Raw genomic sequence first — 12,016 nt, 5'->3', positions numbered from 1 at the left:
GTTCAGGGTGGGCGTTGTATTGGTTTTTCGGAAGTGTTAGACCTGCAAGAGAAAAATTTAAATGGTTGGGAAAGGCCATGGGATGTAGAAATATTTTTTTCACATTTTATTTCCTTGTAAAAACAGGTAAATCAATAGGGTTTTTCGTACGGATAAGTGCCCAGTGAACGGTTCGTTTAGCTTTATATATCGATCCGGGTGGGCATTGTTTTGGTTTTTCGGAAGTGTTAGACCTGTAAGAGAAAAATTTAAATGGTTGGGAAAGGCCGTGGTTTGGAGAAATATTTTTTTCACATTTTATTTCGTTGTAAATACAGGTATATCGATAGGGATTTTCGTACGGATAAGTGCCCAGCGAACGGTTCGTTTAGCTTTATATATTGTTCCGGGTGGTCGTTGTATTGGTTTTTCGGAAGTGTTAGACCTGTAAGAGAAAAATTTAAATGGTTGGGAAAGGCCGTGGTTTGGAGAAATATTTTTTTCACATTTTATTTCCTTGTAAATACAGGTATATCGATAGGGATTTTCGTACGGATAAGTGCCCAGCGAACGGTTCGTTTAGCTTTATATATTGTTCCGGGTGGTCGTTGTATTGGTTTTTCGGAAGTGTTAGACCTGTAAGAGAAAAATTTAAATGGTTGGGAAAGGCCATGGGATGTAGAAATATTTTTTTCACATTTTATTTCCTTGTAAAAGCAGGTAAATCAATAGGGTTTTTCGTACGGATAAGTGCCCAGTGAACGGTTCGTTTAGCTTTATATATTGTTCCGGGTGGGCGTTGTTTTGCTTTTTTGGAAGTGTTAGACCTGTAAGAGAAAAATTTAAATGGTTGGGAAGGCCATGGGATGTAGAAATATTTTTTTCACATTTACTTCCTTGTAAAAACAGGTAAATCGATAGGGTTTTTCGTACGGATAAGTACCCAGTGAACCGTTCGTTTAGCTTTATATATTGTTCCGGGTGGGCGTTGTATTGGTTTTTCGGAAGTGTTAGACCTGTAAGAGAAAAATTTAAAAGGTTGGGAAAGGCCATGGGATGTAGAAATATTTTTTTCACATTTTATTTCCTTGTAAAAACAGGTAAATCAATAGGGTTTTTCGTACGGATAAGTGCCCAGTGAACGGTTCGTTTAGCTTTATATATTGTTCCGGGTGGGCGTTGTTTTGGTTTTTCGGAAGTGTTAGACCTGTAAGAGAAAAATTTAAATGGTTGGGAAAGGCCATGGGATGTAGAAATATTTTTTTCACATTTTATTTCCTTGTAAAAACAGGTAAATCAATAGGCTTTTTCGTACGGATAATGGCCCAGTGAACGGTTCGTTTAGCTTTATATATTGTTCCGGGTGGGCGTTGTATTGGTTTTTCGGAAGTGTTAGACCTGTAAGAGAAAAATTTAAATGGTTGGGAAAGGCCATGGGATGTAGAAATATTTTTTTCACATTTTATTTCCTTGTAAAAACCGGTAAATCAATAGGGTTTTTCGTACGGATAAGTGCCCAGTGAACGGTTCGTTTAGCTTTATATATTGTTCCGGGTGGGCATTGTTTTGGTTTTTCGGAAGTGTTAGACCTGTAAGAGAAAAATTTAAATGGTTGGGAAAGGCCATGGGATGTAGAAATATTTTTTCACATTTTACTTCCTTGTAAAAACAGGAAAATCGATAGGGATTTTCATACGGATAAGTACCCAGTGAACGGTTCGTTTATCTTTATATATTCTTCCGGGTGGGCGTTGTATTGGTTTTTCGGAAGTGTTAGACCTGTAAGAGAAAAATTTAAATGGTTGGGAAAGGCCATGGGATGTAGAAATATTTTTTTCACATTTACTTCCTTGTAAAAACAGGTAAATCAATAGGGTTTTTCGTACGGATAAGTACCCAGTGAACCTTTCGTTTAGCTTTATATATTGTTCCGGGTGGGCGTTGTATTGGTTTTTCGGAAGTGTTAGACCTGTAAGAGAAAAATTTAAATGGTTGGGAAAGGCCATGGGATGTAGAAATATTTTTTCACATTTTACTTCCTTGTAAAAACAGGAAAATCGATAGGGATTTTCATACGGATAAGTACCCAGTGAACGGTTCGTTTATCTTTATATATTCTTCCGGGTGGGCGTTGTATTGGTTTTTCAGAAGTGTTAGACCTGTAAGAGAAAAATTTAAACGGTTGGGAAAGTCCATGGGATGTAGAAATATTTTTTTCACATTTACTTCCTTGTAAAAACTGGTAAATCAATAGGGTTTTTCGTACGGATAAGTACCCAGTGAACCGTTCGTTTAGCTTTATATATTGATCCGGGTGGGCGTTGTTTTGGTTTTTCGGAAGTGTTAGACCTGTAAGAGAAAAATTTAAATGGTTGGGAAAGGCCATGGGATGTAGAAATATTTTTTTCACATTTACTTCCTTGTAAAAACAGGTAAATCAATAGGGTTTTTCGTACGGATAAGTGCCCAGTGAACGGTTCGTTTAGCTTTATATATTGTTCCGGGTGGTCGTTGTATAGGTTTTTCGGAAGTGTTAGACCTGTAAGAGAAAAATTTAAAAGGTTGGGAAAGGCCATGGGATGTAGAAATATTTTTTTCACATTTTATTTCCTTGTAAAAACAGGTAAATCAATAGGGTTTTTCGTCCGGATAAGTGCCCAGTGAACGGTTCGTTTAGCTTTATATATTGTTCCGGGTGGGCGTTGTTTTGGTTTTTCGGAAGTGTTAGACCTGTAAGAGAAAAATTTAAATGGTTGGGAAAGGCCATGGGATGTAGAAATATTTTTTTCACATTTTATTTCCTTGTAAAAACAGGTAAATCAATAGGCTTTTTCGTACGGATAAGTACATAGTGAACGGTTCGTTTAGCTTTATATATTGTTCCGGGTGGGCGTTGTATTGGTTTTTCGGAAGTGTTAGACCTGTAAGAGAAAAATTTAAATGGTTGGGAAAGGCCATGGGATGTAGAAATATTTTTTTCACATTTTATTTCCTTGTAAAAACAGGTAAATCAATAGGGTTTTTCGTACGGATAAGTACCCAGTGAACCTTTCGTTTAGCTTTATATATTGTTCCGGGTGGGCGTTGTATTGGTTTTTCGGAAGTGTTAGACCTGTAAGAGAAAAATTTAAAAGGTTGGGAAAGGCCATGGGATGTAGAAATATTTTTTTCACATTTTATTTCCTTGTAAAAACAGGTAAATCAATAGGGTTTTTCGTACGGATAAGTGCCCAGTGAACGGTTCGTTTAGCTTTATATATTGTTCCGGGTGGGCGTTGTTTTGGTTTTTCGGAAGTGTTAGACCTGTAAGAGAAAAATTTAAATGGTTGGGAAAGGCCATGGGATGTAGAAATATTTTTTTCACATTTTATTTCCTTGTAAAAACAGGAAAATCAATTGTGATTTTCGTACGGATAAGTGCCCAGTGAACGGTTCATTTAGCTTTATATATCGTTCCGGGTGGGCATTGTTTTGGTTTTTTGGAAGTGTTAGACCTGTAAGAGAATAATTTAAATGGTTGGGAAAGGCCGTGGTTTGGAGAAATATTTTTTTCACATTTTATTTCCTTGTAAATACAGGTATATCGATAGGGATTTTCGTACGGATAAGTGCCCAGCGAACGGTTCGTTTAGCTTTATATATTGTTCCGGGTGGTCGTTGTATTGGTTTTTCGGAAGTGTTAGACCTGTAAGAGAAAAATTTAAATGGTTGGGAAAGGCCATGGGATGTAGAAATATTTTTTTCACATTTTATTTCCTTGTAAAAGCAGGTAAATCAATAGGGTTTTTCGTACGGATAAGTGCCCAGTGAACGGTTCGTTTAGCTTTATATATTGTTCCGGGTGGGCGTTGTTTTGCTTTTTTGGAAGTGTTAGACCTGTAAGAGAAAAATTTAAATGGTTGGGAAAGGCCATGGGATGTAGAAATATTTTTTTCACATTTACTTCCTTGTAAAAACAGGTAAATCAATAGGGTTTTTCGTACGGATAAGTACCCAGTGAACGGTTCGTTTAGCTTTATATATTGTTCCGGGTGGGCGTTGTATTGGTTTTTCGGATGTGTTAGACCTGTAAGAGAAAAATTTAAATGGTTGGGAAAGGCCATGGGATGTAGAAATATTTTTTTCACATTTTACTTCCTTGTAAAAACAGGTAAATCAATAGGGTTTTTCGTACGGATAAGTACCCAGTGAACGGTTCGTTTAGCTTTATATATTGTTCCGGGTGGGCGTTGTATTGGTTTTTCGGAAGTGTTAGACCTGTAAGAGAAAAATTTAAATGGTTGGGAAAGGCCATGGGATGTAGAAATATTTTTTTCACATTTTATTTCCTTTTAAAAACAGGTAAATCAATAGGGATTTTCGTACGGATAAGTACCCAGTGAACGGTTCGTTTAGCTTTATATATTGTTCCGGGTGGGGGTGGTATTGGTTTTTCGGAAGTGTTAGACCTGTAAGAGAAAAATTTAAATGGTTGGGAAAGGCCATGGGATGTAGAAATATTTTTTTCACATTTTATTTCCTTTTAAAAACAGGAAAATCAATAGGGATTTTCGTACGGATATGTACCCAGTGAACGGTTCGTTTAGATTTATATATCGTTCCGGGTGGGCGTTGTATTGGTTTTTCGGATGTGTTAGACCTGTAAGAGAAGAATTTAAATGGTTGGGAAAGGCCATGGGATGTAGAAATATTTTTTTCACATTTTATTTCCTTGTAAAAACAGGTAAATCAATAGGGTTTTTCGTACGGATAAGTGCCCAGTGAACGGTTCGTTTAGCTTTATATATTGTTCCGGGTGGGCATTGTTTTGGTTTTTCGGAAGTGTTAGACCTGTAAGAGAAAAATTTAAATGGTTGGGAAAGGCCATGGGATGTAGAAATATTTTTTTCACATTTTATTTCCTTGTAAAAACAGGTAAATCAATAGGGTTTTTCGTACGGATAAGTGCCCAGTGAACGGTTCGTTTAGCTTTATATATTGTTCCGGGTGGGCGTTGTTTTGGTTTTTCGGAAGTGTTAGACCTGTAAGAGAAAAATTTAAATGGTTGGGAAAGGCCATGGGATGTAGAAATATTTTTTTCACATTTTATTTCCTTGTAAAAACAGGAAAATCGATAGGGATTTTCGTACGGATAAGTACCCAGTGAACGGTTCGTTTAGCTTTATATATTGTTCCGGGTGGGCGTTGTATTGGTTTTTCGGAAGTCTTAGACCTGTAAGAGAAAAATTTAAATGGTTGGGAAAGGCCATGAGACATAGAAATATTTTTTTCACATTTTAGTTCCGTTTAAAAACAGGTAAATCAATAGGGTTTTTCGTACGGATAAGTACCCAGTGAACGGTTCGTTTAGCTTTATATATTGTTCCGGGTGGGCGTTATTGGTTTTTCGGAAGTGTTAGACCTGCAAGAGAAAAATTTAAATGGTTGGGAAAGGCCATGGGATGTAGAAATATTTTTTTCACATTTACTTCCTTGTAAAAACAGGTAAATCAATAGGGTTTTTCGTACGGATAAGTACCCAGTGAACGGTTCGTTTAGCTTTATATATTGTTCCGGGTGGGCGTTGTATTGGTTTTTCGGAAGTGTTAGACCTGTAAGAGAAAAATTTAAATGGTTGGGAAAGGCCATGGGATGTAGAAATATTTTTTCACATTTTATTTCCTTTTAAAAACAGGAAAATCGATAGGGATTTTCGTACGGATAAGTACCCAGTGAACGGTTCGTTTAGCTTTATATATTGTTCCGGGTGGGCGTTGTATTGGTTTTTCGGAAGTGTTAGACCTGTAAGAGAAAAATTTAAATGGTTGGGAAAGGCCATGAGATATAGAAATATTTTTTTCACATTTTATTTCCTTTTAAAAACAGGAAAATCGATAGGGATTTTCGTACGGATAAGTGCCCAGTGAACGGTTCGTTTAGCTTTATATATTGTTCCGGGTGGGCGTTGTTTTGGTTTTTCGGAAGTGTTAGACGTGCAAGAGAAATATTTAAATGGTTGGGAAAGGCCATGGGATGTAGAAATATTTTTTTCACATTTTACTTCCTTGTAAAAACAGGAAAATCGATAGGGATTTTCGGACGGATAAGTACCTAGTGAACGGTTCGTTTATCTTTATATATTCTTCCGGGTGGGCGTTGTATTGGATTTTCGGAAGTGTTAGACCGGTAAGAGAAAAATTTAAATGGTTGGGAAAGGCCATGGGATGTAGAAATATTTTTTTCACATTTACTTCCTTGTAAAAACAGGTAAATCAATAGGGTTTTTCGTACGGATAAGTACCCAGTGAACGGTTCATTTAGCTTTATATATTGTTCCGGGTGGGCGTTGTATTGGTTTTTCGGAAGTGTTAGACCTGTAAGAGAAAAATTTAAATGGTTGGGAAAGGCCATGGGATGTAGAAATATTTTTTCACATTTTATTTCCTTTTAAAAACAGGAAAATCGATAGGGATTTTCGTACGGATAAGTACCAAGTGAACGGTTCGTTTAGCTTTATATATTGTTCCGGGTGGGCGTTGTATTGGTTTTTCGGAAGTGTTAGACCTGTAAGAGAAAAATTTAAATGGTTGGGAAAGGCCATGAGATATAGAAATATTTTTTTCACATTTTATTTCCTTTTAAAAACAGGAAAATCGATAGGGATTTTCGTACGGATAAGTACCCAGTGAACGGTTCGTTTAGCTTTATATATTGTTCCGGGTGGGCGTTGTATTGGTTTTTCGGAAGTGTTAGACGTGCAAGAGAAATATTTAAATGGTTGGGAAAGGCCATGGGATGTAGAAATATTTTTTTCACATTTTATTTCCTTGTAAAAACAGGTAAATCAATAGGGTTTTTCGTACGGATAAGTGCCCTGTGAACGGTTCGTTTAGCTTTATATATTGTTCCGGGTGGGCGTTTTATTGGTTTTTCGGAGGTGTTAGACCTGCAAGAGAAAAATTTAAATGGTTGGGAAAGGCCATGGGATGTAGAAATATTTTTTTCACATTTTATTTCCTTGTAAAAACAGGTAAATCAATAGGGTTCTTCGTACGGATAAGTGCCCAGTGAACGGTTCGTTTAGCTTTATATATTGTTCCGGGTGGGCGTTGTTTTGGTTTTTCGGAAGTGTTAGACTTGTAAGAGAAAAATTTAAATGGTTGGGAAAGGCCATGGGATGTAGAAATATTTTTTTCACATTTTACTTCCTTGTAAAAACAGGAAAATCGATAGGGATTTTCGGACGGATAAGTACCTAGTGAACGGTTCGTTTATCTTTATATATTCTTCTGGGTGGGCGTTGTATTGGATTTTTGGAAGTGTTAGACCGGTAAGAGAAAAATTTAAATGGTTGGGAAAGGCCATGGGATGTAGAAATATTTTTTTCACATTTACTTCCTTGTAAAAACAGGTAAATCAATAGGGTTTTTCGTACGGATAAGTACCCAGTGAACGGTTCGTTTAGCTTTATATATTGTTCTGGGTGGGCGTTGTATTGGTTTTTCGGAAGTGTTAGACCTGTAAGAGAAAAATTTAAATGGTTGGGAAAGGCCATGGGATGTAGAAATATTTTTTCACATTTTATTTCCTTTTAAAAACAGGAAAATCGATAGGGATTTTCGTACGGATAAGTACCCAGTGAACGGTTCGTTTAGCTTTATATATTGTTCCGGGTGGGCGTTGTATTGGTTTTTCGGAAGTGTTAGACCTGTAAGAGAAAAATTTAAATGGTTGGGAAAGGCCATGAGATATAGAAATATTTTTTTCACATTTTATTTCCTTTTAAAAACAGGAAAATCGATAGGGATTTTCGTACGGATAAGTACCCAGTGAACGGTTCGTTTAGCTTTATATATTGTTCCGGGTGGGCGTTGTATTGGTTTTTCGGAAGTGTTAGACGTGCAAGAGAAATATTTAAATGGTTGGGAAAGGCCATGGATGTAGAAATATTTTTTTCACATTTTATTTCCTTGTAAAAACAGGTAAATCAATAGGGTTTTTCGTACGGATAAGTGCCCAGTGTACGGTTCGTTTAGCTTTATATATTGTTCCGGGTGGGCGTTGTTTTGGTTTTTCGGAAGTGTTAGACCTGTAAGAGAAAAATTTAAATGGTTGGGAAAGGCCATGGGATGTAGCAATATTTTTTTCACATTTTATTTCCTTGTAAAAACAGGTAAATCAATAGGGTTTTTCGTACGGATAAGTGCCCAGTGAACGGTTCGTTTAGCTTTATATATTGTTCCGGGTGGGCGTTGTTTTGGTTTTTCGGAAGTGTTAGACCTGTAAGAGAAAAATTTAAATGGTTGGGAAAGGCCATGGGATGTAGAAATATTTTTTTCACATTTTATTTCCTTGTAAAAACAGGAAAATCGATAGGGATTTTCGTACGGATAAGTACCCAGTGAACGGTTCGTTTAGCTTTATATATTGTTCCGGGTGGGCGTTGTATTGGTTTTTCGGAAGTGTTAGACCTGTAAGAGAAAAATTTAAATGGTTGGGCAAGGCCATGAGATATAGAAATATTTTTTTCACATTTTAGTTCCGTTTAAAAACAGGTAAATCAATAGGGTTTTTCGTACGGTTAAGTACCCAGTGAACGGTTCGTTTAGCTTTATATATTGTTCCGGGTGGGCGTTGTATTGGTTTTTCGGAAGTGTTAGACCTGCAAGAGAAAAATTTAAATGGTTGGGAAAGGCCATGGGATGTAGAAATATTTTTTTCACATTTTATTTCCTTGTAAAAACAGGTAAATCAATAGGGTTTTTCGTACGGATAAGTGCCCAGTGAACGGTTCGTTTAGCTTTATATATTGTTCCGGGTGGGCATTGTTTTGGTTTTTCGGAAGTGTTAGACCTGTAAGAGAAAAATTTAAATGGTTGGGAAAGGCCGTGGTTTGGAGAAATATTTTTTTCACATTTTATTTCCTTGTAAATACAGGTAAATCGATAGGGATTTTCGTACGGATAAGTGCCCAGTGAACGGTTCTTTTAGCTTTATATATTGTTCCGGGTGGGCGTTGTATTGGTTTTTCGGAAGTGTTAGACCTGTAAGAGAAAAATTTAAATGGTTGGGAAAGGCCATGGGATGTAGAAATATTTTTTTCACATTTTATTTCCTTGTAAAAACAGGTAAATCAATAGGGTTTTTCGTACGGATAAGTGCCCAGTGAACGGTTCGTTTAGCTTTATATATTGTTCCGGGTGGGCGTTGTTTTGGTTTTTCGGAAGTGTTAGACCTGTAAGAGAAAAATTTAAATGGTTGGGAAAGGCCATGGGATGTAGAAATATTTTTTTCACATTTTACTTCCTTGTAAAAACAGGTAAATCAATAGGGTTTTTCGTACGGATAAGTGCCCAGTGAACGGTTCGTTTAGCTTTATATATTGTTCCGGGTGGGCATTGTTTAGGTTTTTCGGAAGTGTTAGACCTGTAAGAGAAAAATTTAAATGGTTGGGAAAGGCCATGGGATGTAGAAATATTTTTTTCACATTTTACTTCCTTGTAAAAACAGGTAAATCAATAGGGTTTTTCGTACGGATAAGTGCCCAGTGAACGGTTCGTTTAGCTTTATATATTGTTCCGGGTGGGCATTGTTTAGGTTTTTCGGAAGTGTTAGACCTGTAAGAGAAAAATTTAAATGGTTGGGAAAGGCCATGGGATGTAGAAATATATTTTTCACATTTTACTTCCTTGTAAAAACAGGAAAATCGATAGGGATTTTCGTACGGATAAGTACCCAGTGAACGGTTCGTTTAGCTTTATATATTGTTCCGGGTGGGCGTTGTATTGGTTTTTCGGAAGTGTTAGACCTGTAAGAGAAAAATTTAAATGGTTGGGAAAGGCCATGAGATATAGAAATATTTTTTTCACATTTTATTTCCTTTTAAAAACAGGAAAATCGATAGGGATTTTCGTACGGATAAGTGCCCAGTGAACGGTTCGTTTAGCTTTATATATTGTTCCGGGTGGGCGTTGTTTTGGTTTTTCGGAAGTGTTAGACGTGCAAGAGAAATATTTAAATGGTTGGGAAAGGCCATGGGATGTAGAAATATTTTTTTCACATTTTACTTCCTTGTAAAAACAGGAAAATCGATAGGGATTTTCGGACGGATAAGTACCTAGTGAACGGTTCGTTTATCTTTATATATTCTTCCGGGTGGGCGTTGTATTGGATTTTCGGAAGTGTTAGACCGGTAAGAGAAAAATTTAAATGGTTGGGAAAGGCCATGGGATGTAGAAATATTTTTTTCACATTTACTTCCTTGTAAAAACAGGTAAATCAATAGGGTTTTTCGTACGGATAAGTACCCAGTGAACGGTTCATTTAGCTTTATATATTGTTCCGGGTGGGCGTTGTATTGGTTTTTCGGAAGTGTTAGACCTGTAAGAGAAAAATTTAAATGGTTGGGAAAGGCCATGGGATGTAGAAATATTTTTTCACATTTTATTTCCTTTTAAAAACAGGAAAATCGATAGGGATTTTCGTACGGATAAGTACCAAGTGAACGGTTCGTTTAGCTTTATATATTGTTCCGGGTGGGCGTTGTATTGGTTTTTCGGAAGTGTTAGACCTGTAAGAGAAAAATTTAAATGGTTGGGAAAGGCCATGAGATATAGAAATATTTTTTTCACATTTTATTTCCTTTTAAAAACAGGAAAATCGATAGGGATTTTCGTACGGATAAGTACCCAGTGAACGGTTCGTTTAGCTTTATATATTGTTCCGGGTGGGCGTTGTTTTGGTTTTTCGGAAGTGTTAGACCTGTAAGAGAAAAATTTAAATGGTTGGGAAAGGCCATGGGATGTAGAAATATTTTTTTCACATTTTATTTCCTTGTAAAAACAGGTAAATCAATAGGGTTCTTCGTACGGATAAGTGCCCAGTGAACGGTTCGTTTAGCTTTATATATTGTTCCGGGTGGGCGTTGTTTTGGTTTTTCGGAAGTGTTAGACTTGTAAGAGAAAAATTTAAATGGTTGGGAAAGGCCATGGGATGTAGAAATATTTTTTTCACATTTTACTTCCTTGTAAAAACAGGAAAATCGATAGGGATTTTCGGACGGATAAGTACCTAGTGAACGGTTCGTTTATCTTTATATATTCTTCTGGGTGGGCGTTGTATTGGATTTTTGGAAGTGTTAGACCGGTAAGAGAAAAATTTAAATGGTTGGGAAAGGCCATGGGATGTAGAAATATTTTTTTCACATTTACTTCCTTGTAAAAACAGGTAAATCAATAGGGTTTTTCGTACGGATAAGTACCCAGTGAACGGTTCATTTAGCTTTATATATTGTTCCGGGTGGGCGTTGTATTGGTTTTTCGGAAGTGTTAGACCTGTAAGAGAAAAATTTAAATGGTTGGGAAAGGCCATGGGATGTAGAAATATTTTTTCACATTTTATTTCCTTTTAAAAACAGGAAAATCGATAGGGATTTTCGTACGGATAAGTACCAAGTGAACGGTTCGTTTAGCTTTATATATTGTTCCGGGTGGGCGTTGTATTGGTTTTTCGGAAGTGTTAGACCTGTAAGAGAAAAATTTAAATGGTTGGGAAAGGCCATGAGATATAGAAATATTTTTTTCACATTTTATTTCCTTTTAAAAACAGGAAAATCGATAGGGATTTTCGTACGGATAAGTACCCAGTGAACGGTTCGTTTAGCTTTATATATTGTTCCGGGTGGGCGTTGTATTGGTTTTTCGGAAGTGTTAGACGTGCAAGAGAAATATTTAAATGGTTGGGAAAGGCCATGGGATGTAGAAATATTTTTTTCACATTTTATTTCCTTGTAAAAACAGGTAAATCAATAGGGTTTTTCGTACGGATAAGTGCCCAGTGTACGGTTCGTTTAGCTTTATATATTGTTCCGGGTGGGCGTTGTTTTGGTTTTTCGGAAGTGTTAGACCTGTAAGAGAAAAATTTAAATGGTTGGGAAAGGCCATGGGATGTAGAAATATTTTTTTCACATTTTATTTCCTTGTAAAAACAGGTAAATCAATAGGGTTTTTCGTACGGATAAGTGCCCTGTGAACGGTTCGTTTAGCTTTATATATTGTTC

This window comes from Paroedura picta, unplaced genomic scaffold, assembly GCF_049243985.1.
Source record: "Paroedura picta isolate Pp20150507F unplaced genomic scaffold, Ppicta_v3.0 Ppicta_v3_sca19, whole genome shotgun sequence".
Lineage (NCBI taxonomy): Eukaryota > Metazoa > Chordata > Lepidosauria > Squamata > Gekkonidae > Paroedura > Paroedura picta.
Note: the sequence above shows the minus strand (reverse complement) of the source record.